Below are 26,929 nucleotides of genomic sequence, written 5' to 3'. Positions count from 1 at the left end.
CCGCTCCGAAAGGTGCACTTGAAGCACGTTTGTGCCTCCAGAACACCCCGGCGCTGGCCCACTTACCGTCATCACATTGTTTCTTGTGGTTTCATATTGAGGTTTTGGCTCATTGCATCTGACCTGGAGTTTATTTTTAGTAGTGAAGACAGAGTTTAATTAATGTCAAACAGGAGGGCACACGCAGAGGAGGGACTGGTAAGCCTAAGGAAAAATGTGCCTGGCTTTGTCTTGGTGAACATGGGTCACAGCCAAAGATGCTGGGCTTCCTTGGGGTGCCCGGGGTGGGGGGCCGCTAATGCGGGTTGGGGGTGTCGGTACCGCTCCCCTCCTGAAAACGAAAGTGTCTTTGGGTCTCTTTCCATCCAATTTATCCAGCTGCAGGCCACACAGCCCCTTTCTCCAGGTCACACTGGGGATGATGATGATTCCGATTAAAATAGAGGGGAGACCAGGCCCTCACGTCCTCAGGTCTTGTCACTTGGGAGCTCGTCCTGGATGGTGGGAGGCTCAGAGCGGCCTCGGGGCTCTCTCCAGCCCTGTTTCTCACATGAGGACAGGTGCACAGGGCATGCTTGGTGAATGTTTATGTGGATGGACTGAAATGCACTTTTTCAGGACATTGAGTTTGGGTTAGCGAGTCCGTCAGAAGCCCTCTGCCTGCTTTGGGAGACACAGCAAGCACAGCTGGCTGCTTTGGGTTTTACAGCTTGTAAAGTCCTTTTTTCATGCTTTCCCCTTTCTCGTATTCCATGGCTGTTTGCTGAGAGCACTCTGCCTCTCTGCAGAGACCCTGGAAGGAAGGAGAGAGAAGCCGCTGCAGGAAATCAGAGACTGGCTTTGTGGGTCCTGTTATGCTGGGTGGGTGTTCTGCTCCCCCATCCCTCCATCCTATGTTGAAACCCACTCCCTGGTGTGGCAGGGTTAGGAGCTGGGGCCTCTGGAGGCTATAGTCTTGGGGGTGAGCCCTTCTGATGGGATTAGTGTCTGTAGAAGAATTCACACTGCAGAGGGCTTTCCGTCTCTGCTCCCCCAAATGTGAGAACCCTGACCTTGGACTTCCAGCCTCCAGAACCGTAGGCAATAGACATCCATGGCTTTGTCGCCCAGCCAGACTCTCATGTTGCAGCAGCCCAGGGGCAGGCATGGGTGCACAGATAGGTGCACTGGAGACGCAGCGGGATTGATAGCTGAGTCCTCCCTGCTGGGTCATGTGGATCTCAGATTTGAACGCGGATCTTCTAAACCCGGGTGTTTAAGCCTGTGCACCCCCAGGTCCCCAGGCAGGTATGTCCAGATTCCCTGTGCTGCTGGCTCCTCACCCCTCGCCACTACACCTGCCCTCCCTGGCCTCTCTCTGGCTCGGCCAGCTGTCCCTCGCTGCGCCGCCTGGCTCTCTTTCTCCGGGTGAGGTGGAACCTGCTCTCAGTGATGCTGTGGAGGGAGGGCCGTGCTCGGGTTCCCACCAGGGTGGTGGCCTGTCCAGCTGAGGCCCCTGCCCCAGCACCGAGTGTGGGACTGGCATGCTGTGGTCTTTCCCCTCCCTGTGCCCCTCCCTTTCTGGCCATGAGCTGGGTGCCGTGTCCAGCTGTGGGGACACAACAGAGCAGATGAACCGTCTCTGCCTTTAGGGGCTTCCCCGATAGGGGAGAAGGGCGTGTTCAGACGACCCTATGGGTTCCGTTATGGGGCTGGATATTGGTGCACCCCAGCCGCCCCTCTCCTAGGCTGATGCTCTGACCCCCAGTGGGGCTATATTTGAATTATGGGGTGATTAGTGTTAAGTGAGGGCATGAGGGTGGGGCCCTGCTCTGAGAGAATTAGTGTCCTTGTAAGAAGAGGAACCCCCCCCCCCAGAGCTTGCCCTCCCTCGCTCCACGCCATGTGAGGACACACAAGAAGGCAGCTGTCTGCAAGCGGGGAAGCTGGTCCCCACCAGGGTCCTTGATCCTGAACTTCCAGTCTCCAGGACAATGAGAAAACCAGTCTGTCGCGTGAGCCTCCTGGCCCTCACATTTGCTGGGGTAGCCGGAGCAGCTGTGGACACACTGGATGCTCAGCAGCAACCACAGGGGGTGGATGGCCTCGGTCCCAAGGACCCCCCTTTAAGTGTTGAGCCCTGGCAAATGCCTCTGCACCTTCACAGCCCCGTCTGGGCCACGAGCCCTGGCCCAGTGACCCTCCGCTGCGCTCCTGCACGCTGCACGCTGGCTCTCGGGGCTCCCCTGAGCGGGCCCAGTTGCTCGTCTTCACTCCCTCTCTTACTCGCAGGTTATTCTCAACAGCTCCTGGAACTCGGGGCAGTGCTGTGACCCCTTGGGCGGACACCCTTAGGAGAGGCCCTCCGGGCACCGCCAGCCGGAGCCTGCGTGGGTGCTCCCGTGGTCCCTGCTTTCTCTCGCTGTCAGTTTGCCTCCCGGAGCAGCCAGGCACTGGGGGCCCTCACAGCTGCTGCTCGGCCCCCGACGTCGGGTCCTGTCCTTGCTGGAGGGTCGTGCGGATGGGGGTCCGGAGGGGTTGTGAAGGCAGCGCTGCTAACACCGCCAGCTCCGGTGCCTTGTCCGCAGTGTCCCAGCACCCTCAGCTCCCCCACACACGAGGGTTAACGACGGTGCCGGAGCCGGCGCGGAGCACCCAGCCGTGGAATGTGTTTTGCGCATACCAGGGCTGTGCGCCTTCCACAATGTTTTAGCTTCAGGTTAAGGTTTAGAAGCTTCGACTATTGAGAGGACCATTTGCTAAACGGATGTCCGTGCCCCACATCCGGGTCATGGTGTCCAGGGGTTCCTGCTGCTTCATGCCCTCTCCCTCGCGGCCTCCTGTTTCCTCCGGGCGACCGGCCATCCTGGCACCAGTTTCTTTCCAGTGCTTGCCCTTCCCTCGCTGCTGTTCTTGGGATCCAGATCTTTCTGGGGAGCTGGAAAAAGTTGGAGATGTGAGCCCCCCTCGGGTGCTGCCCAGGTTCTGGGGACGTCCTTGCTTTGGCTTCTGGGAATTCAGCTTCTCCTCCAGGTCACGCCTGCTCCTGTTGGGTCTCTTCCCCCACAGCTGGTTCAAGCTAGTCCCTCTCAGCAGAAAACCCCCACTGGGATTCCAGGCGTCCGTGCAGTTACAGAGATGAGACTTTCCATCTCGGGAGTCAGCGTGTCTCAGCATCTTGGAATGTTCTCCCCCGAGGGCTGATCTGGGCATTTCTCTGCTGCTGCAGAGTCCAGGCGCTCAGCTTCAAGCCCGTGGAAGATCAGGTGGGGGACCCCTAACCTGTTGGGTGCAGGAAAAGTTTCCGACATACAGAACTAAGAAAAGCTAATTTGGGGCCTCCCCGGTGGCGCAGCAGGTTGAGCGCAGCTTTGAAGCTGTCCGCGGCCTCTGTAGTGTGGGTTCAGTTCCCGGCCGGCCAGGGAGCTACCCACATGGCACTGCAGACCTCTCTTGTCTCGCCTGCTGCTCCCCTCAGCAGTGCTTTTGGTCTGTCTGCCTGTTCTGCTCCCCACTCTGTCTCTGGTGAATCTTCTCACCCTCCCGCACCTCTGGCCTGTACCCCAGCTCTTGTAAAAATAAAAAAAAAAAAAAAAAATCTTTTTTTTTAAAAGAAAAACTAATTGAAGTGCCACCGTCTGTGACTGGGTTTCTTCCTAGAGTGTCAGCCACGGGGAGTCAGCCCCACTGCAGGAGACCCGGGGGGGACTTGGAGCCGGGCCTCAGGTTGGCCATTGCAGGCCCTGTGCTGGAGGCAGGCTCTTGGAGCTTCTGGGCCTCAGCTTCCCTCTCTGCAGCACAAGCTGTTTGAGGAGCAAGTGGCGTGACTGCCTGACTCCCCAAAACACCTGGCAGTGTGCCACCCACGGGTGTCTTCATGGAGCTTCTGCTTCAGGTCTTTGCAGCTCAGCAGCCGGGCAGGCAGGTTCTGGGTAGTGTCGCAGCCCCTCCCAGCTCACACTCAGCCCAGTCCTCTTACACGTGGGGACGGCTCTTCAGAGGGCCAGAGAGCATGGCGGGTGGTCATCACTGAGAGCAGACACTGGAGGGCCTGTTGCAGGGGTCACGATTGTTTACCCGCCTCCCCTCCATTTCCAGGTCTCTCTCTGCACACTTGGTTTTTAGGACAGTTTTAGATTTTAAAAAAAATGTAAACTTTACAAACTTTGTGATGTTAGTTCAGAGGGGTCTCCTATACCTTCCACCCAACCCCCTGTTACTAACAGCCTACATTTGTGTGGCATTTGTCTTGTATTTAATGACCCCCAGCGATACGTCATTACCAACTACACACCATACTTATTCCACCCCGATTTCCTGAGTTTTAACCTGATGGCCTTTTCCTGTTCTGGGACCCCTCCCGGGACGCCACTTTACATTTGGTCACTGGGTCTCATGCAGTGTCCGTGGCTGGGATGCTGTCTCAGATCTTGTTTTTTTTTTTTCCCTCTCTCCACCCTTTTCACCTCCTCAGTGTCAGCTAGGTTTTTATTTTGAATTGTTAGTTTATCCACTTTGTTTCCTTATCTCACCCATATACATGAAGTCTCCTGATGTTTGTCTTTATCTTTCTGGTTTACTTCACATAATCCCTTCAAACTCCTTCCCTGTTGCTGCAGGTGACAACAATTCGGCTTCCTTTATAGTTCAGTAGCTGCCCGTGGTGTGGATACACTGCCTCTTCTCCATCCAGTCTTCTATCAGTGGGCATAGGGTGCTTCCATAGCGTAGCTATTGTAAATAATGCCACAATAAACTTCACGGAGTATGTAATTCATCGAGTTGACAGTTTTCATATTCTTTGGATAGATACCCAGAACTGAGATTGCTGGATCGTGCGGTATTTCTGTATATTTCTATAGATAATTTTTAAAAGAGAGAACCCAGACTGCTTTCCAAAATGGCTGCACTGATTTACATTCCTGTCCTTATTTTTGATGACCTTGACCATTTTGAGGTGTACTGATCACATTTTTAATTTCTTCTCTATGAAGACTTGGCTGATGTTTTTTCCATCACTAGACTGAGCCAGAGGGCTCGGGAGAGAAAAGGCACAGAAGCAAAGTGCCATTTTCATGATGGCATCTCCAGGCCGCACACTCTCCACCAGACTGCTCACTGCCTGCTGACCTTGGCCATTTGACCTTGACCAGCTGGCTGAGCAGTGTAGTCAGATCTCCTTACTACTGGAAAGGATGTCACTGTATACAGCACCCACTTAAAAAGTGGTGGGTGATGGTGGGGTGTCTACACAATGAATCTCTGTGGGAGATCTACGTCTTCTCCCCTTAGGTACTTACATGTGTGAACTAATGGTTATTTGTTTATACTTTGGATTAGAATCCAATATGACTTTTTTTTGTTGTTCAAACTTTTCCAGTTTGGGGTCTTTGGCCTCCTCTCTCTTGGCTTCTGTGTCCCTTTGAGACCTGCCATCATTTGTTTTCCTTTTGACATTCCAGGATGCTCTGGGCTCATCTTATCTATTTCCTGCCCCAGATTTGGAATCAGGCACTTCTCCAAGGAGACTGGCTCCATTTATTCTTTTTTAAAGATTTATTTTTATTTATGCATATAAGAGCTGGGGTGTAGGCCCGAGGTGCCGGGGAATGGTGGAGAAGAATATTCACCAGAGACAGAGTGGGGAGCAGAACAGACTAATCGACTGAAATATACACTGAGGGGGAGCAGTGGGAGAGACAGGAGAGCTGCCCCATATGGGTCAGCTCCCTGGCTGGGAATCGAACTCACACCACAGTGGCCGGCGATAGCTTGACAAAACTGAGACTTTAACCCCTGCGCCACCAGAGAGGCCCCTGTTCATTCTTTCTTAGAACGGTGTTAGAAACCAAGATCTGGATGCTAGCTGTGCTCACTGCTACTGGGATGTCATTGCTTCTAGATCTTCTCAGCCAATAGAGCAACAAAACATGAGTGTGTGCTAACTAGTGTGTGTATAAATACCTCCTTAGGGAACCGCTTATGCCCATATTCAGGTAACACAAATTCATACTGAAGTCCTAACTCTAATACATTGTCACACTCCATCGGATTTTGAACAGACTGGAGTACTTCAGTGTTAATTGGTGAGAGGAGATGATGTGTGGGAAGGTCCGAAGTCCACCTGGGCAGAGAATGGCAGGCTGGGAAGACGGGACTTTTCCCTGGGGGTAGTGTGGTCTAGGACCAGAAGTCCAGGGGAGTCCAACAGTGGGGCAGAGCCCAGAGGTGTGTGTGTGCTGCCCAGAGTGCTTGCTGACTGGGATACTGCCCTGTCTGATCGCCAGGGTCTGGCCTGACGAGTGGCATGTACTTGTTTTGTCTGCTGCCCGGTGCACCTCCGTTGTCCATGGCCTCTGCGGAGGTCCTAAAGGCCTGCTCGCCCCGTGTGGCCACATTCGGTTACTCTAAGGGAGGGTGAAGCCAGGAGCATGGGGCTTGCCCCTTCCCATTAGGCTTGTTCCTGATGTCGCCATAGCAACATTTCTTCCTGGGGCAGCAGCATGTGGTCCCATGGTGACCACTTTACAGGGTTTTTGGCCCCACACTGCAGAAGCAGCTTCCTTGGCTGCTGTCAGAGCTGACACCCCGAGCTGGGGCGCCTTCTATGCAGCTACCACTCAGAACTGGGGGACCCCCTTTTGACTTTTCGGTAAATGGTTCATCTTTATCTGGAATTCCCTCCTGTTAAAGCAACTGGCATGTTTCCTCTTCCCGTGTTGAACCCTGATGACTGGCAGAGAGCTTCTGAGCCATCTCCTTTGCTCAGCTGAGCTCAGAGGCCCCGAGGGCTGATGCCCCACAGCCCCTGCCCGGAACCCTGGCCCACCCTCACTGTCCTTACCTTTGCCCACAACCACAGACTGCTCCCCAGGGGCTGGCCACAGCTCCGTTTCCGCAGCCTGCTGTGCATGGAGGTGGTGTTTGGGTTTTCCATGTTACACAGCAGTCCCCGGGGCGGACTCCCCGGTCTGCAGAGGGTGTGTCTGCCCGTGAGGGGTGGCAACAGCCCTGTTCAGTGAACAGGGGTGGTGCACACAGGGGAAGCGAGCCGCTGGGGGATGTGTGAGCCCTCGGTCTGCAGGGGGTGTGCCTGCCCGTGAGGGGTGGCAACAGCCCTGTTCAGTGAACAGGGGTGGTGCTCACAGGGGAAGTGGGCCACTGGGGAAGTGTGAGCCCTGTGCTTCTTGGGGGTTTCCTGTGCACAGCGCCCTGCGGGAAGCTCACTTTGGCATGCTTTCCGCAACCCTTCACACTCACCCAGCCCCACCTGACCTGGAATCTCCTGCTACCTGCTCATGGGGAGCCGCTCACTCAAGTGTGGCTGCCGATGCTAAAACCAAGCAGCAACACCCCAGCCAGCCAGCATTTTTCCCTCTGCTCCCCATAGAGTATTGATGTCTGAACACACATTCTCACCAGGTACCCCACCAATCCTGTTGTCATCCCGATCCTGAGGCTCATGGGCCTTCAGGTGCAGTGGGATTGGTGAGGGGCCACCACACTCCTTCTGGAACCTCATGGCTCATCATCCCGATGATGTTCATCACCAGACGCCGACCTTTGAACATGGGATCTGCCTTCCGCACACAGCCTCCACTTGACCTTTTCTTATTCGCAGCATCCCAGGAGACATGGTGCAGATTTATTGGCGTGGGTGCTCATTTGTAAGGCTGCTGTAACAAGGTACCACCGCCCAGGTGGCTACGGACACCAGGAGGTTACTGGCTCACAGTCCTGGACGCCAGGAAGTCCAAGCATAAGGTCAGCAGATCCAGGCTGTCTTCCTGGCTTGCACCTCCTGCAGGGAGAGGGGACAGTGGTCTGGGGTCTCTTCTAAGTACACTAATCCTTGAGGATGAGAGCTTCACCTTCAAGACCTCATCTCACCTTAATTACTCCATAACGGTCCTATCTCCTCACCCAGTCACACTGGGGGTGAGACTTGAACATGCCACCTCTCTTTCCACATGACTTGTGTTGCCCTCCCCCCCCCCGCCGGCTGGCCAGTAGAGCGGGTCTGTAGAACCATGCCAACTTGTATACAGTAGCTGATCAATGATCATGATTGTGTTGGGCTCATTGGGTAGGAGAGAAGGGGGCTGAGCCCAGGGGCCAGCACGTCTGTGCCTGTGTCTCCCTCCTTCATCTCAGGGGCGGAAGATCACTGAGCAGGCGCCCTCTGCCCAGCACGCCCTTCCCAGGGCATGGTTCGCATGACGCAAGGTCTTTATAAGCACAGAGAAGGGCCCAGCAGTGCCATCATTGGAAATATGACCTCAACGTCACCTAAGTCCGCCCCGATTGCCAGCAGGGCCTTGGGCCAAATCTACAATTCCCTTTCCGCAGACTGGAGCTCCCCGCGGTGCCTGCCCCACAGATGGCCGTGGAGAAGAGAGGAGAGACCTGTGCTCTATGTGTGTGGGCCGCAGTACGGTCTCGGTCCTGCCAAGTAGGAGGGTGCAGTGGGGAGAGTGACTGCTGTCCAGATGGACTCTGAGCTGGGCTTCCCAGTGCCAGATGCCGCTCTTGGTCCCTGGCTGTGCGACCCTGGCCGGGTTACTTGCCCCCTCTGAGTCTCTGATCTTTGTTACTTACCGAGGTGGTACAGCTTTCCTCACGGTGGTGACATTTACCCCAAGTGACCTGAGGTGGTTTGTAAAACACAAGAACATTGGTTGCTATGGGTAACAAGTCTGACCAGAAAACTTCATCACCGCATATTGTTTGAGACCCGTAAGGACTTATCACCAACGTCTGGGCTGATTCTGGGGGGGCTGGTGTGAAGTCAAGCGCCTGAGTCATCCCAAAGAGCAGACAGAGATGACACCCTGCAGATATGTTGGAGTCCTAGGGTCTTTGCCCTGCTGTCTTCTGTACAAAAGCAGCTGGTGCCTCCAGCGTGACGTGCAGCCTGGCCCTGCTAAACCTTGGAAGATCTGGCCTCTTCCAGGTGTGTCCGCGTTCTGCTCTGCTGACTCCTGGGTCATCCTCACAACATCTGCCCCGCTGTAGATGCAGCCACAGCTGCCTCCTCTGCTCCTGTGCACAAAACTGGCGTGTGATGAATATTGGCAGGGAAAGTGGCTGTCTTCTGCCCTCCAGGGTGCTGGAGTGCACCAGCCTCACCCAAGGAGGCTTTTGGCAGGATCGCGCCAGGTCTTGGAGGGCACACACCCTTTGACAGGCATTCTCACCGCAAATGGGTCTATCCTTTCTAAATAGTGGAGCAAGTTTCAAGGTATTTGTGCCACAGCACTGACAAAATCATCAAACCTGGAGGACAGCCTCTGTGCTCCCCAACGTCAGGCTTGGCTGTCCCTGAGAAGAAAGCGATGTTGCGCGCCCTTTGCATCCCCACTGAGAGGTCATGCTGCTGGCATGTGCATCACCTGAGGCTGGCCTCTGTGCCTTGGTGAAGGAGGGCGTCTGCAGGGTTTCTCCTCTGTAGAGTTAGAGTTTCCCCTTTACCATAACTAAATCTCTTGTTGGGAAGTACTTTGAGATTATAAAAATTCTAGGTTTCCTGTCCCAGTTTGCACCAGATTAATTTTAGTATCCATTGGTCAGTCTTGCTTGAAACAATTAAGCTGTGTCTTTGCCAGCCATGTTTGTCTGTTTCATTGCACCTCTGCATTTTTCACTTGAAATTCTAATGTAAGGAACAGCTTCCATCTACTTCCCGTTTGAAAAAGTTCAATTACTCGTATCAGTATGAACTCATGGGTTCTCATTGTATTGGGTATATATAACTCGCAACTCCAATTTTTTTTTTTTGCTCCGATTTTCCTAGATTTGGCCACTGGGATGCCCTTTCAAGTTGGGTCTGTGTCCTTTTGACCTTCACCACCATCTTTTGAGCATTTATTGGCACCGCAGCATGGAATGTTCCAGGTTCTCTGCTTTCCCCGCTCTGGGATCAGCAGTTGCTCCTGCAGTAGCCAGATCCTGCACCTGAATTTAATCACGTGGAAACATCAGAGAAACCTAAATTGAGGGACATTCTTCAAAATCACTGGTCGGTAGTCTTCAAGACCAAGGTGACTGAGGAGTAATTCCAGATTAAAGAGACTAAGGGACGTGGCAACTAAATGGCTGTGTAACCCTGGAGGATTTTGGATCAGAAAAAGCCATTACTGGTGAAAGTTGAATAATGTCTCCCAATAAAGCAATAACATTGTGTCGACAGTAATGTTATGTTACAATTGGATAATGATGTCGTTAAGGGGAAATCACAAGACAATAGGAATTCATTGTATTGTTCAACCTTTTTAAAGTGAAATTATTTCAGAATAAAAAGGAAAAATGCAAATGAGAAAATTTTATAAATGCCTGCAGAAAGGTGTCCATATCAGTTCGTTAGGTAAAATAACCCATAGTCCTTTTTGTATGGCGTTAGCCCACTTTTGTGAAAATAAGAGGGGACAACACAGTGCGTGTGTGTCTTTATCGGCATGCAGGAGAAATTCTGAGAAGTGCATGCATTTCCTGTTAAAGGACATTTCTGGGAAATGTGATTAGAAGGTGTGAGAGAGCGGGAGCTTCATTGACCTTGTGGTTTTTTCTTTCTTTTTCCAAAAGATCTATTTATACAAGAGCCGGGGTGCAGGCCTAATACACGGGAGGGTGACAAGACTCACCAGAGACAGCGGGGAACAGAACAGGCAGACTGTCTGAAACACACTGCTGAGGGGAGCAGTGGGCAAGACTGGAGGGGTCTGCCTCGCCATGTGGGCATCTCCCAGGCCTGCCAGGGATTGAACTCGCGCTGCAGAGGCTGCAGATTGCTTCACAGCGCTGCGCTCAACCACCTGCACCACCAGGGAGGCCCTTTTTTCCCTTTTTAACAAAGAACATTTTCTAATATTAATGAGAACATGATTGCATGGTGTGTGTGTGTTTGGGAGCCTTTCTACATGTGTGTTTCATTTCCATGCGGCTCCACATGATTCAGTTTGCATCGCATGTGCCTGCACAGGCAGGGCCAAGTAAAAGCCAGGTTTTCCCCTCTAGGTCTGCTTTCTCACCTCTGGTCAAAGTCCACCAGTTGTGGAAAGCCCTGCAGTCCACCCTGGGTAGCAAGGACACCAGCGTGCTGGTCTCCCCGTGAAGCGAGGAAGATGGTGGTGGTTCTCCCTTGAAAGCTCATGGAGAACTATCCCTGATGTACCTCCTTTGGGGCTCCCCTGAGTAATATACATGTAATTTGAGTGATATATGTGTAAATATTTTGAATTAGAAATTTCTTAAGTTTAGTCACCCTCTCCGTTCCTTTCAGGAGCCCCGATTCCTCCAGCGGTGCTGGATGTCTTCAACCCAGCTTGGCGTGAGCCAGCGTCCTGCCCTCCCAGAACTCCCAGTGACCACTAGGCTGAATTTCACATAGGCGATTTATTTCATGTATAATGTTGTTATCCCATTTCAGGCACACTGCTGGACTCGAGGAGAGATGCAAGCATGAAAGTAAAATCTCTTGAAGCCCTACTGTGTGCCTTGACAAATGCTGACTCATGTAACCTCCCCACCTCGGGTCACGGATCACATTCTTCCAAGTTATGAGTGAGGAACTGACACAAATCCATGTGAGCCCACAGGCCCTGGCATGTTCATGGAGTCTTGAAGAACCACCCTCTCCTCTTGCTTATTCTTACTCCTTTGGGGGTTCATTTGTCCAGAATGACTTCTGTGTGTTTTCTGCTGCTTCCTTGTAGTTCCAAAATATCACCTCCAATTTCCCTCATACTTCTCCCTTGTTTTGGGATGGTGTCTCCATGGGTGGATTCCTACTAACAATTACAGTGGTGGTGATCATAGTAAGCCTAGAATGTAAGTGTCGTCATTTTAGAGTAATATTAACAAAAAATAGCTTAATGTGCTAAAATACATAACATATATATGTTAGGATATTTTGATATTAAAGTAATATCAGCATTCTGTTAATATAAACTTATAGTATAAATTTATACTAATAATATGCATATACTGTGCATGATATTTGGTGCCCAATCTTTCTAAATTTCTGATCAATAAGATTCTAACATCGGAAATACATTTGAGGAAGATGATGCTCATACAGCATGATTTCTGGGAAGTCAACTGATGATAAAAAATGCAAGTGATCGCTGATCTCAAGCCCAAATGGCAAGAATCTCTTGCTAAGTGTTGAGATACAGCCCCAGGAACCCCAAACCAGGAGTTGCAGTTTGGCCGAGCGAGTGCTGTTCCATTTGCCTCCAGTGGCGGCTCGGTGGCCTGCCAGCTCCCCGAGGCTCAGGTGGCCTGCAGGTCCTAGCCCTGCCTCAGGCTTCCACCTCCAGGCCCTCCTGGCAACTCCTGGTCAGTGAATGCAACAATGTCCCAGTGACCATTGGAATCCAATTTTAACATGTTGCTTCTCCAAATTGCTGCATTTATCTTAGGAACTAAAATGCCTTGATCTTTCATCCCACTCTGGCTAATGTGAGGGTAGCAGGCCCAGACCAGGGCCAGCAGTAAAGTGGACAGCAATGCAGCAGCCGGACTCCTTGCCAAATTCAATTTTTGCAAAACTTACCCTGACATCCAGACCTGGGGTTGGGGGTGAGTCCTGGCACCCAGGCCACCGCAGGCCTGGCTGCCTCCTGTCTGCACAAGACCATGTCCAGTGGCCTCCTGGCTCAGCCCTCAGGACTCGGGCTGTCCGTCATAATCAGAGTGCGGGTCCCCAGCCTGTAGGCAGGCACACGGCCGCCTTTAACACGTGCTCCTCAGTGACCCCACCATAAAGCCCTTCGCGGAGGGGTCTTCCCTGATGAAATGCCATCTTGGAGTGAGTGCTCAGGTGAGGGAGCCGTCTTGTGTGACCTGCCCCGCCTTGAAGGGTCTTAACTTCTGTGCCCAAAGTGCTACCGGTTTACCTGCTCACAACGACTCAGCAGCTGGGAGCTGGGGCCCGGGACTGAGAAAACCGGGGCGTGAACGAAGGCGAACTTTGTGATCCTGCCCGGGAGTCAAGTCACACAGCAGGTGCAGGTTCTCAGTGCTCTGGCCTCTGACCCCATTCATGGGCTTCCTGTCTGTAGCTTGTGGCCTACTCTGTCTTAGGGTACACATGTGGAAGCGACTTTCTTTAGACTGTGCTTTGAGGGCAAGTGATTCACCTCGGTTTGTCAGCATACATAACAGGCTTGGCAGGCATCGTGGGTACCCAGCGTCTGAATAAGATCTACTTGCAAGAGGACCTCGCAAAAAGTTTTTGCGATCTGAGGTCCTGCTCAGTGGGATGCCAGGTGGGGCCACATCCCCACTCTCGTGCTGACCGGCGTGTGACCTTGGCTGGGGTGGCTGCCCTTCCCTACCCCCATCCCTGTGCGGGGTGGGGTGTGTGTGTGTGTATAACTTTGCTTTCCCTGGGCGGCTGCTGTGTGCAGGCGCCAGGCGGGTGGATGGCCAGGGCTCCGTGAGGAGAGCAGGAACTGCAATATGCGTGTGTTTAATATAGTTCCTGTTTCCTTGGCGGCAGAAGACCTGCTTCTTCGCGAGCACATCATAGGCAAGCCCGTGTCTCCGTGGAGTTAGGGTGGGCTTTGTGTCTCTGCCCTGACCTGTCCATTCCACAAGTGTGCGTTGAGCCCTTGCTGGGTGCTGAGAAATGGACAAGCTGTAGCGCCCACTCCCCTGGGGGGACTTGGTCTTTGACAGAGGCCATCAAAGCAGGAGATGTAAGTGACCCCAGGGATGTTCTGGCGAGGTCTGTTGGGTGCTGTCGCCCGACTCTGTGCCTAGTAGTTGAGGGAAGACTGCACCTGCCGAGTGCATTGCTTTTCCCGCATTATTCCTTCATCTTACTCGCTGGATGGCCATGGACATACAGCAATAGTGTCCCTACTCACTCTTGGCATTAATCTACGGTCACTGCCTTGGGCCTGGCAAATGCATTCTGTTCATGCTTGTATGTCCAGTGTGCTTCCATCATTTGACTCTATTCAGTTCAAGAGAACATACTGAGAGTGTAGGTGACAGTGTGGTGCATAACCTGAGGTTATGCTAGGGTCACACAGATGAGGAGACCTTCACAGAAACACCCACAGTCTGCTGGGAAGGCGTCGTCTCGGCACATGTGGGTGTGGGCCATGCTGGCCGCCAGGAGGGCTGTTGGTGAAGAGTAAGAGGCTGAGGGTTGTGGGCATTTGAAAGTGTGGCTCTTTTGTTGCTGTATTCCCCACCACCCTGATTTCTGCAGTACTGCCTGGCACATAGTAGGTGTGCGTGGAAAACCCAGGGAGCTGTCAACCAGGGAGGATGTTCTAGGACCCTAAGAAGGGTTGGTGCTTCATTGGTGCTCTCTGGGATGTGATGCCTTTTTAGTGTCCTCACTGCTAAATGCTGACTAATAACAAGCAGGGAAGTGAGGGCCTTGAGGAGCCCCCTGCACGTCTGGCCCCACTGTCAAAGCCATTCTCATTTCTGGTAACTGTGACTTCTGTGAAGTAGCCTGACCCTGCCTGCCGTGGGTGATGCTGGTGATCAGCACAGGCGGGTGCCCAGCAGGGCGGGGCTGGGCTTCTTACTCCCTGCACAGTTAGGTGCCAGCTTAGCACATGGTCAGGGTGTCTGTGCCCACAGCCACTTTCTCTTACCCATGAAAATGAAATTCTGGATGGACAGAACCTGGTCAAGGTAAGGGAACATGTAGGGCAAAGCTGATGGTAAATGCGTCTTGGTTATTTCCTTGTACTTTTCTGAGTACTTCCCCCAGAATCCCCATCATCTGGCCTCTCCGCCAGCCTGGCAGTGGCACTGACTTAGGAACTTGCCAAGGACCTGGGCACCGTTCACACCTGACTCACCCTGTCGCTTTAATCTTCTCCTTGAAGCCTCAGGCTCCACATCTAATTAAGAAAAGAAAAAAAAAAATGTGGGACTTTGTAGTCAGAGTAACTCTAGGTGCTGTGACAAGCGAACCCCAGTGGGTCAGTAGCGCAAGACAAAAGATGCCTGTTTCTTAGCGGCCCAAGGAGGGTCTGTCATTCCTTCCTGCATGCCTGGGAGACCCAGGTCTCCTCTGTGCTGTTTGCTCACCACCCTCCCCGTGAAGGACCTGGAAGTCCATCCAGCTGGCACAGGGGTGGCAGGTTGGGGTTCGTGCCCACATTTTAAACTGTGCAGGGCGTGGCCTGTGTCACCTCACTTGCATTTTCTGGTGAGAACTGGGCATATCGTAGAGGCAAGGATCTGACACGGCCATCCCTGCTGGGTACCACCTCCAAGGCCAGCTCTGAGCTCTGGCAGGGCCCATGGGCTTTCATCAGGCACTGGTGCCTTCAATACCCCGAAAGTGTGGCATGAAGATGTGTGAGGTTGGGCTTCTGACCACACCCTCAAATGGTGTGAACCACAGCCCTGTCCTTTGCTATCTGTGGGATTTTCCCTTTATGCTCTTGTCTAATGTTGTGTCATCTACAGGGTGATTCAGTTTTTTGTGTGTAATTCAGTTTTTTGTTTGCTTCACCAGCTAATTTGGAAACTTCTAAATGGATGTCATGTTTGACACTGGGATCGAGATGCTGGCGGCGAGTTGCTCTCCTTCCTGTGTGTGTCTTTACCAAGAAATACCCATGAGCTGACAAGCCCATGATGGCTTCCTGCTGGACTGGGTGGCTACTTCCCGCCCTTCTCAGATGCTGCTCCTAAGAATGACACGGGGGTTTTGTTGAGCATGTGGAAAGGGGTTTTTGGTAAGGAGTCTGATTAAGCTTAGGTAAGTTTCCTGAAAAAGAAAAGGATCCTCTTCTTTGAAATATCCCCAAACAGTAAGAGTGTCTGTGTTGCTCACTGGGGCCAAGGACAAGTGTGTACTTGGGGCAGATCACTGGATCCCTCAACAGCCGGGGACGGAACTGGTTTGAGCTTCATTCTCTAGAAGAGGATCCTGAGGCTACAGAGGATGGGAGGTTTGGGGCCATACTGCCGATCCTGGTGGCGATGCTTGGAGGTGTCGGCATCCAGCTTCCTGCTCTGCAGCGTACTGTCCCCACCCTGAGGTCAGCAAGATGGGAGTGGGGCCTGGGGTCCCTGGGTGTTGAGGATACAGGTGTTACCAGCAAGTCCTGTCAGAGCAACTCATGGCTTGATGGGGATCTGAGATGGTGGTGAGGGTGGAGAGAATTTGAAAGTCAATCTCGTTGAGACTCACATTTGCATGGTTATGCTCCATACGGTCTAAGTGAGCTCAGAGTCATGGCTCTGCACAAAGGCAGGCGAGGTTCTTGGGCCATCTGATCACATCGTCACACACTGGCCCACACATGGCCTTGTTCTGCGTGTGTTCCTGCCCAGAGGCACCTTGTTTCACGTGCACTGCCGGTTCACAGCCAACGGCACCAGAACTAAGGGCCCAGGGGTGCTTATCTACATACCGGTTTTCTCTGCAGACACCCACAGCCACCTCATGCTTAGGACCACCAGACCAGTCTCGACAGCCAACTCCTTAGCAGAGCACAAGCACAAGGACAGTGTGGCACTGAGCAGACCCCGGGACGGCACTAGTTTATGGTGTGAGAGCGCAAGGGCAGCCGGAGCGCCTGGCGCTTGGTTGGACCTCGGCTGGGCGTGTGTGTTGGGAGACTCAATTTTTTCCCACCAAATGTTCGAGAAAGACCATGAACCAGCCTCGAATCGGGGGTGACAGATGACTTGTGGGGAGTAGGTGAATTCAGAAGCACAGGCTCCGTAGACAGACAGCAGGGTCGGTGTGGAGGGAAGCTGAGCAAGTGCCGCCGAGCTCCAGGCCAGAGCCTTTCTGAGCGCAGGGCCAGAGAGTATGTTTCAGGCACTGGGACCCCACGGTCTGTGTGGGCCGGACCTAACAAGAGGGCATGGCTGTGCGCCATTGAACCTTTCTTTTTCTGCACCCAAACCTGAAGGACAGATTCTCCTGTGTCCCAAGATGCCATCCTTCTGATTTTCCCCTCACCATTTAAAAATGTAAAAGCCACGCTCAGCTTAGGCTGGAAAAAAGCAGCTGGCAGCCAGCTTTGACCTGAAGGTCCTGGTTCACTGACTTCTGCCTCAGACACTCCCAGGTAGGGATACTTACTAATAATACAAAAACTAAATAATTCGGAAGAGCACGGGATAAAGTTTAAATATCCACCTGAATTCCCAAGACCCAGACGTTTCCATAAACAGCACAGAAATGGCCCTCCTGGACACAGGCAGGCCCCTTCACGAGGTCCTAGAGCTAGTGCATGTCTGCTGGGGTGTGCAGTAGATGGGTGTCCACGCAGCCCCATCTCCATGTATCGTGACCCAAGGGGTCCTCTGCAGCTGGATCTGATCTCACCACCTCGTCCAGTGCGCATGTCTTCCGGCGCTGTTCAGTCCTCCTGCTGTTACGCATACATGTTCACATACATGTCCGTGCTGCCGGGAGGCATGCCCTGCACTTGTGCACTTCCCACATTGCGGGCCACACAGTGACCAGAGCTCCAGGGCTGGGTGGTTTGAGTGCAATCTCTGGTCCAGGGAGACCAGGCTGCTACCTTCCCGGGGCAGGCAGCTCCCTTCTGCTCTGAAATGTGCTGGACGGAGCATCTAGTTGCTAGAGGTGACCCCTAACTGCCTGCTAGCAGAGAAATGGGTCCTCATCCTCCAACTGCAGGGAACTGAGTTCTTTCCATGTGTGAGTGACTGTGCTTAGAGGAGGGTCCTCCTGGCAGCCGCCTTGGGGGAGCGCAGCTGGCTGACACCTTGCGTTCAGTGGTGAACCCCAGTCTAAACACCCTGCTGAACCTACCCACACTTCTGACTACAGGACTGCCTGTCCCTGCTGCAGCACCTTGCATAATGCAGTGGATGTTGGGGGACACCCACTGCTGATCCCGCAGCCTCACCACGGATGTTGGGCTGGAGGAGGAAGGCCGTGGAACTTTGGGCGCTTCTCACCATATTGGGCTTATTGCCCACAGTTGTTCATTAAAATGCTTCTTGTTCTTTTTGCACTATTTTAAAATGGATGCCTCTAAGATCCCAAAATAGCCCAGAAATATTTTTTTTTAAGATTTATCTATTTATGCATATAAGAATTGGGGTACAGGCTAGAGGTGTGTGGGGGTATGTGTGAGAGGATTCACCAGAGACAGAGTGGGGAGCAGAACAGGCAGCCTGACTGAAATACACTGCTGAGGGGAGCAGCGGGTGAGTCAGAAGAGGTCTGCTGCACCATGTGGGTAGCTCCCTGGCTGGCTGGGGATTAAACTCATGCTGCAGAGTGCAGATAGCTCCACAGTGCTGTGTATAACCCCCTGCGCCACTGGGGAGGCCCAGCCCAAAAATATTTTTGGCATTTTTACTTGTTGGGGCTGCTTACATTGGGTTGGAAGATGACCCAAACCTTGGTAAATAGTGTTTTTACTGTTGATGATGCAGTTTGACTTTCACAGATTTTATAACAATAGCTGACACTTATTAACTACAAGCACCACAGATTAGATTAGTAAATCCTTACAACAATGCTCTGTGGTTAAGACTATCAGTACTTCTATTTTTATGAAGGAGAAAATGGGCCCAGAGAGGTTTAGTGATTTAGCCAAGATCACACAGCAAGTTAGCAGGAGAGCTTATTTTTTGGTCCAGGCAGTTTGGCTATAGAGACTGGGGCATTGCACCCCCTAAGCTGTTCCACCTCCCCCTGTGGCTTCCCGTCTGTCCACTCTTCAGAGGGGACTGGCCCTCTGTCCCTGGTTGGGCAGCATTAGCTTTAGCATGATTGCTGTAGTTGGTTGGTGTACACATTTCACATGTGCACAGGGCTTTGCCATTTCAATCTCACATTGGGTCATGGTGGGGATGGGAGGCTGGTGGCTGGGACATGTTGCAAAATGTGTCTTAAGCAAAACAATCAAGTCCAAAGTCACAATCCCACCGGACCCGCTGGGTGGAGAGGCCCGATGGCCTGGGATCCTGTCTTAAGGCCCGTGTTCTTCCTTCCATGGGGAGGTCAGGGGCCTGGCCCCACCCGCCCCCTCTGAATGCTGCTGTCCCTGCACAGATGGTGCAGCGTCCACCCCGAGATGCTCGCTGAGGCCCAAACTGGAAATCATTCTTTCGGTTTCCTCTGTGGTCTGTGAATTTTCATCGTGGCCTCTGTTGGGCCAGGGAGGCCCATTTCCTTCTTTCTGTTGTTTTTCCCAAGCTGAGGGAACATGGAGTGGGGAGGAAAAAATCTTTCCATCTTCTGTCCTTAGGGAAGCTGGCCAGAGTCGGTCCTTTTAGCTGCTGGCCAGAGGCCTGGCCCCCAGCCTCAGAAGCCACGTCCCCAGCGAGCGCTCTGCAGAGCCAGTGTCCAGACCGGCCTCCCCGCAGTTCGGGCACTGAGGCCGCAGCAGGCCGACCCTGCCCTGGAATGTGCCTCAGAGAACAGCACATCTCCTTGGCTCCCAGCGCCCCCTCTGCTGGGAAGCAGCGCAGTTCCTGTTCCCAGTACACCCCCCGCCCCAACCCCCTTCAATACTTTTAATAACTGCACAGGAAGTCTTCCCTCCAGCTCAGAGGGTCATCACAGTTTGCAGCCTGGTGGTGTCGGCGGTTTCTTCAAACCTCCGAGTCTTGCCAGGGGTTCATGAATCACATATTAGAGCCTGGGCTCTAGATTAGACAAGCCTGAACGTCAAAACCAGAACTGGACCTTGGACTGGCTGTGTGACGTCAGGCAAGCTCCTTCACCTCTCTGAGGCGCCCTCAGTTCCCATCTGCAGAAGGGCAGGGTGCAGCCCCGGCAGGGCCGTGGGGACCAGAGGCGGGGTGGCCTCCTTCCTCGTGACAGCCTGCTGGGTGGCTACTGGACAGTGGGGTGGAGGAAGCTGGCAGAGGAGATGGGCAGAAAAAAGAAGTGACTCTGCCTTTTCCCATTAAAAAGGCATCAGAGAAAGTAGCTGGTGATATCAGCAGCTTTGCTCCAGGGTTCCCGGACCACAAGGCAAGTTCAAGAAAGTGACTCTCACCTTTGTAAGACACTGCAGTAGACTGGAGTTTCTGGCCCCTCTTCCAGGCACAGTGAATGTCTCTGCGTCTCTGCAGTGGGCGAGGGGCTTTGGGGGCAGGAAGTCTGCAGACACACCTGGACTCCGCAGCTTTCTAGCTCTGTGACATTGGACACTAACTTCTCCATGCCCCGTATTTCTCACCTGAAAAGTGGCAACCAGAATATCCCTGCACACGACATTGCTGTGAGGCTTCGATGCGGTAATGTGAGCCAGAGCTGAAACTGCTGCATGGCGTGAGGAGTGTGAGCTGCTCTTCTCACCACCCCGTCCCTCTTTCTGTGCACGGGTGGGAGTGTGTGCGTGCATGGGTGCATGTCTGCTTGTGTGTGCTCGTGTGTGCATGCATGCACTTTTATTTGCGCTCATCTCCCACTAGAGTGCAAGTGCTTTCCAGCTTTGGGCACACCCGCTCTCTCAGGCGTGGAGCCATTTCTCAGCTTCGTTCCTTGAGCCCAGCTAGAAGAATGGAGTAAAATGTGACCCGAGGAGAAATCAAACATTGTACAAACATGCACAACGGTATTAAATAAATAAATAATTTTTAAAAATGTGGCCTGAGGAATACCTGCATTAGAGTTCCCTGGGGGCATCCATGAAAGTTATCAGCTCCTGGGCCCCAGCCCAGAACCACCAAATCGGATGCTGGGTATCAGCCCGGGGCCCTGTTTGGTTTTTTTTTCCACTTGCAACCCAGCAGAGACAGCTGAGCAGGGCTTGTGCAAAGGTGGCTATTGCACACAATCCTTTCCCCAGGAGCACCAGGACATTTTGGGGTAGGGGAGAGGGTGATATAGACCAATTAGCACCTTGCTTGACTTTTATCCTGGATTTTTGGAGCTTGGAAGTAGAGGGAGGAGGCTTGCGTTCCTTGCTGTGGGGCTGAATTCAGACCCACTCCCCACCCCCAACCCCCCCCCCCCCCCGCCCCAGTATGGCTGCTGGTTGAATCCAGACACTTGGCTCTGTGCTGTTTGGTCTCATTCTATTCTGGGTGAAGAGCATTCCATGCTGGGGCCTGCGTTAGCTCTCAGCCTCCAGGTCCATTCTTGGGCAGGGGATTAGTCTTTCCCTACGCCAGGCCATCTGTGTCCAGGACATGCTACTCTCCCCTGGCAGGGCCAATGCTAGCACCGGTCACTGTGTTGGTGCTCCAGGCTCTCGCTGCCTCTCCTTTGTCCCCAACCACAGGGCCTAGGCTGTTCCCTATGGCCCGAGTTCAAATCCTGACCGAGACTCAGCTTGGTCACTTTATGTAAGTTACACAGTGATATGTACCACCCCTTCTGCATACAGCGAGGTGGTGAACTGGGTTAAGTGAAAGACGCCAACTCTTCACCCATCCTCTGACTCTTTCTGAGGTTGGATCCAATAACATGGCCTGCTTTGTCCAGTGAGATGCTGGCTACAGACACTGTGGCCTGGACTTAGAAGAAACATTTCCGGCTGCACTATTCAACCTCTGCCGTCCCCAGAGAAGGAAATTTAGGACTAGCTTCTGGCTGCAGGAGACCTGTAGAACATTCTGAAGTGCTCTGGTTGTCCTCGCTGAGCCCAGCACCCTAGTCCAGTGGACCATCAGTCAACTCCCAGGCCTCGGTGTGAGCCTGGCTGGCCAGAGAGATTGGGTCACCTACTGACCACCCAGACTCTCAGACACTTAATGCTTCTGCCACTGGGTTCTGTTGTTACACAGCTTTTTATTTATTTATTTATTTATTTGTGATAGATGCAAAGAGAATATCAAGCATAGCTATTCAATGAGCAGAGGTTGGCAGGTGCTGCATGCGCCTGGCACCTCACACCCTAGTGGAATGACTGGGTGATCTGACAAGGATACATCTTAGTGCGCATGACTGGCATGTGCTGCTCCCCCTACTCAGGGTGTCTCTCATCCGCTGCACTCACCACTGTCCCCCCAGGTACTGGGTCTTCTGTAGGAGCCATTTGCTGGACATGCGTAGAGTGAGTGAGGCAAAGAGTGGGAGGGGTTGACTGTCCAGAATGTGCATGTGCTTGTTGGGGCTAGAGTAGCTGAGGCCCGAGTTTTCTGTGAGAAGCTGAAGGTTGGTGAGTCTCTGAAGTGCTACTGAGTACTTTGTGTACCAGCCCCAAGGCAAGCCTGTTGCAGCCCCAAGGCCAGGACAGAAGTCAGGCCAAGAGCTCATGGTGGATGAGCTAGACAGATAGCAGGCCTGGCTTTGGGGTGCTTGCTCTGGGCCAGGCACTTTTTGGCTGTTCTTCCTTGAGTCTCACTGCAAGGCCTCTTGGGAGGAATTGTCCCCCCATTTTAAAAAGGAAGGAACTCATCTCAGATGTCAAGTAAATGACCAGGTGCACAGGCGAGGCAGGGAGCAGCTCCAGCTTTTGTCCCCAGGGCTACCTGACAGCAAAAAGCATCTTCTTTTCCACCACACACAGCCCTTTGCAGGCTACACCCTTTGGTTATCTGTGAGGAAGTCCCACCTGGACAAGGGGCGTGGCTTTTATGACCAGGCTCATAACCTCATGACCAGGCTGCCTGACTCCTTTCCTGGTGTTGGCGTGTTGGGTTGAGATCTCCTGGCTTAGTGGGCTTCACGTGACTCCTTCCCCAGCTCCTGGTCTCCACACCGGAGCTCCTTAAAATTCACCCCCCACTGTGTGCATGCCGTGGGCCTCCTGCCTGGAGCGGTCGGTCGGTCGAGGGAAGCACCTTCCCTGCCTGGCCCATCTCGCCTGCCAGCTCAGAGAGCAGAGCTGAGCCGGTGCCAGGAGGTCACTGGGGCTCAGCCTGGGCCAGTGCTGGCCTGGCAGGTGGCCCAGGAGTGGTGGGCAGAAGCTGTGCTTGGCCTGCCGTCCCAGGCACCTGCCGTCCACATGTGTTTGCTCAGCAGGTCGGGAGAGGAAGCAAGATGCTTTCTGTTGAGCCCCAGGCATTCCAGGTCTTAGGGCCCAGCTACTGGAGCTGGCATCTTCTCTGAGGAGCTGTCTCCTGCCCTCTCTGTACCTCGCTTCCTCAACAATAGGGAGTAATTAGGTCATAATCCCACCTCACCCCCACTGCAGCCCCTGGAAGGAGACAGATACTCTGCTGTGTGCACAGAGCTTGGCTGGCAGGTCCTCCAGAGCTGGACTCCAGGCACCTTTAGACCCCCCGAAATGGAGAGAGGCACCCCTCCAGCAGAACCCCCAGATGACCTGCCTGCACTGTCCCAACTCCTTCATGCCATATATATGGGAAAGTATTTGCTTGCGTTCTGCGAAGAACCTCTGCTGACACCCTGCTGGCCTTTGATGAGCACTAGGGACCATTTAAATTCCTCCAGCTTCCTGCAGCTCCTTCCCATCAGAACCAGGGAGGAAACCGGCCCACCCATGCAGCCTGGCAGCTTCCGAGGTTGCACAGCTCTTGTCCCTGCACCAGCTCACCCTCTGTGTGTGAATGAGACATTAATAGTCCCATTTTACAGATACAGCAACCGAGGCCAAGAGAGCTTGATAACTTGCCCAGGACCTTAAAGGTAGAATAAGCGTCAAAGCAGAGCCGAGAAGCCAGGTCTCCCTTCTAAAAACCCGGCCTCCTTTCTTTCACTCTTCGGTAGTCGTGGGTGTGGAAGATGATGTGAGCTTCTGTCCGGGGTGTGCACCCAAGAAAGTCAGAGGGGAGAGAAGGGAATGATTTCTCTGCGCTGCATTTACTTTAGGCCCTGTGGGTACGTGGTGTCTCCCGGACTCTTTTGAGGCAGGTGTGATTGACCCCCATCTTACACGCATCGTAGCTAAGTCCCACGGGGGTGAAATGACTTTCCCCAGGTTCCACATTCAGTAGGGGCCACCTCCATCACCTCACCTGTCCTCTCTGCCTGCCATGTTGCAGAAATCTTGAGTCCTAGGCAGGATGGAGGAGACTGGAGAGGCAGCCGCCCTTCCTGGGGGGCCTGGGCAGCACCCCAAGCTCTGGATGCTCGGATCCTTTTGAGGGACAAGCTCAGATGTCCTATAGCACCCCCAAATGGCTCTGGTGCAACCTCATGGACATGTGTGTAGCAAGAGAAGCCTGTGGTTCCTCTGCTCCAGCCCCTTCCTTTACCAAATGAGAAGATGCCCCGGGGGATATGATTCCCATGCAAAGGTGAGATCGGGGTCCCTGCACCCCAAGATGGGCTGCCAGGCTCCTTTCTTGTGCTGCTGTTCCTGGTCCCTCCCTCTGATTCCATCACCTCCAGCTGCCTATAGGTCACATATGTGGCCCTTGATCACAAGCTGCTGTGCTCAGTCACCCCCAACCAGGTCCCTGTATATGTGGTGTCATCTCCAGGAGGAACACCGGGCTTCGGAGGCAGGCGCCGGGGTGAGTGTGTCTGTGTCGATGGATGTCGATTGGAGCTTCTAGTTGGTGGGATCTGTCCCCATCCTGCTTGTTGTCGCCCAAGTCCGGTGATGGTCCTCCCCACATGTCCCCAAGCAGCACTGACAGTGGCCCCGAGGTCAGGCTCACATGGGCAGGCACTGACATTCCGCCTGGTAGCCAGTCCCTTGGGAGCTGGCAAGATGCAGTTAGAAGAGCATTTGGCAGGGGGTTGGGGGTCCTGTATTGTGGGTTACACCTCCCCCCCACCAGTGTGCTGATGCTTGACAGCAGCCAGTAACACAGCATTTGTGCTGGGGCAGGATGCAGGGAACAGCACTGTCACAGGCCCCAGGGAGGTGAGGGTGTCCAAGGAGTGCCCAGGAATTGTCTGCAGCCTGCATGTGGGGTTCTCCAACTCTTATGATGTAACAAATTTTGCCCTTTCTCTTCATCACCTCCCCAGGTCATGGGGGAGTGGCATGCACCCCATAACCAGAGTGCCAGTTCCTGCCACCTAGCAGGGGCCCCATCTGACTCAGGCCTGGTCCTCAGGATAACCAGGCTGGCTTGGGATCGTTGTCTGGTTAGCCAGGGATGAGTAGAAAATGGGTGATGGATCTCTGAATGCACAGAAGGCAATCAATTGCTTCGGGCTGCTCACAGGCACGTGGTTGCCCTTGTTAGCCATCACCTGGGCCTCAGGTGCCGGGGTGCAGGAGTCACACCTCGGACCTCCTGCTGTCTGCCCATGTGGCCTGCATCTTGCCTGACTCACCACAGCCCTCCCTCTGCCACTTCCCTTCCCGCCCTCTGTCCCGCCAAGGGTTCCCGCCAAGGGCTCCCGCCAAACCAGCCCACAACGGCCTCCTTTTGTTCTCCCATCTCAGTTTCAGGCAGACCCGTCCAGCCCAGTCCCCCCGCTTGTCTTGCCCACCCCTTTGAAGCCTTGACAGGCGGCCAGTGGAGCTGGCCCCGGCGCGCACAGCCTGGGGCTGGTGCCAGAGGCCTGGCAGCCACTTCCCGCCTTGCTGGCTCCCTGGACCTGGCTGTTCCGGGGCCCATTCACCAGGGCACAGAAATGCCCGGATGTGTACCTCAGCTGGCATGGACATTCATCCGGGGCTGCCGACTCGGCTGTTCCCACAGCTCAGATCCCTTTCTCAGGCCTCCCCCATACTGAAGCCCTCCGAGCAGCCCCTGTCTCTGGTCCCCACAGAGAACTGGCGGCAGAGACAGCCTGGCTGGGTTCTGAGCTCTCCAAGGAGTGGGAAGACAGGATGGGGGGTGGGGTGGGCACCGGCCTTGTCTCCAGACACAGTACCTCACCCTGCCATCTCCATCTGCGAAGGTCACTCTTTGAGCCTCAGTTTCCCCTTCTGTAAGTGGAAAGAACAGAACGTGTTGTTCATGGATATCTGCTGAGGAGAAATGAAGGGCTGGAGGTTGGCACATTCTCACTTCTTGATCAATGATTGCGGGGCTTATATCATTACATTGGGGTCATCACTGTTTTTTCTAGAGCATCTGAGCCCCAGGAAGAGCAGGAGGCCATAGGTATGCCCAGTGTGGTCTCCAGGGCGCCTTGGCCCTCCCTTCTCCTGTGGCTCTGGGCCGCCTGCTGCTATTACTTCTGTTAAAAATCTCTGTGCAGGGGACTCCCTGGTGGCGCGGGCAGTTGAGCAAAGTGCTGTGAAGCTGTCTGCAGCCTCTGCAGCACGGGTTCGATCCCGGCTGCCAGTGAGAATCCCACTTGATGAAGCAGACCTCTCCTGTCTCTCCTGCACCTCCCCTCAGCAGTGTATTTCTTCAGTCTGCCTGTTCTGTTCCCTGCTCTGTCTCTGGTGAATCATCTCCCCCTCCCATGCACCTGGCCTATACCCCAATTATTGTATAAAAAAAAAATCCCTGTGCAAATGAGGAGTTTTCTGTTCCTGTTTAGTCCTTCTAAAGGTCATCCGTGGCACTGTACAGTTCAGAGAACTCAGGGAAGCAGAAGGAAAATGACTGGTAATCCTGCCGCCTGGCCGTGCAGCACCAGTGACATCCACGTTGTGATGCACTGAATCTTTGTGTCCCCCACGCTCCAAATCCATAGGCTGAAACCCTAACCCCAGTAGGTGGGGCCTTTCCGACCTGACTGGGGCGGTATAGGGGGTCTTCAGTGCAGAGTCAGCGGTGGGGTTAGTAGAAGAGACAGTGGGGCCTCCCAGGTGGCTCAGCGGTTGAGCGCTGGGTTGCGAAGCTGCCCGCAGCCTCTGCACCGCAGGTTCGATCCCCGGCCGCCGGCGAGGGTTCCACATGGCGCGCAGACCTCTCCTGCCGCCCGCTGCTCCCCTCAGCAGTGTACTTCTTCAGTCTGCCTGCTCTGCTCCCCGCTCTGGCTCTGATGAATTCTCTCACCCTCCCGCGCTTCTGACTGTACCCAGTGCTTGTATAAATAAATAAATAAATGTTAAAAAAAAAAAAAGGGACAGTGGCCACAGCCCCCTCTTTCAACAGAGCACAGTGGAGCAGCCGTGCAGGGACGCAGGGGCAGGACTGCTGTCGGCAAGCGGGCATGTGGCCCTCAGCAGGGGCAGAGCTGGCAGCACTTTGA

At 53.7% G+C, this 26,929-nt stretch overlaps 1 long non-coding RNA gene across 7 annotated transcripts in view; it reads left to right on the top strand.

Moving 5' to 3' along the window:
* The window catches only part of LOC119238026 (uncharacterized), a 288,679-nt gene that overhangs the window by 162,519 nt on the left and 99,231 nt on the right, over positions 1 to 26,929 (top strand). The window contains exons 5-6 of one of the 7 annotated variants that reach the window (XR_005123498.2): positions 7,601 to 7,743; positions 9,773 to 11,398. The exons of 4 other annotated variants lie outside the window; for them this stretch is intronic. This is a non-coding gene — a long non-coding RNA (uncharacterized LOC119238026). Of the gene's footprint in view, positions 1 to 7,600; positions 7,744 to 9,772; positions 11,399 to 15,472; positions 20,835 to 26,929 lie in introns of those variants that run through there. 2 more of the 7 variants (XR_008550559.1, XR_005123496.2) reach the window with 2 other exon arrangements.

This window comes from Talpa occidentalis, unplaced genomic scaffold, assembly GCF_014898055.3.
Source record: "Talpa occidentalis isolate TD23 unplaced genomic scaffold, MPIMG_talOcc4v2.1, whole genome shotgun sequence".
NCBI lineage: Eukaryota > Metazoa > Chordata > Mammalia > Eulipotyphla > Talpidae > Talpa > Talpa occidentalis.
This window is presented reverse-complemented; position numbering and strand designations above follow the sequence as displayed.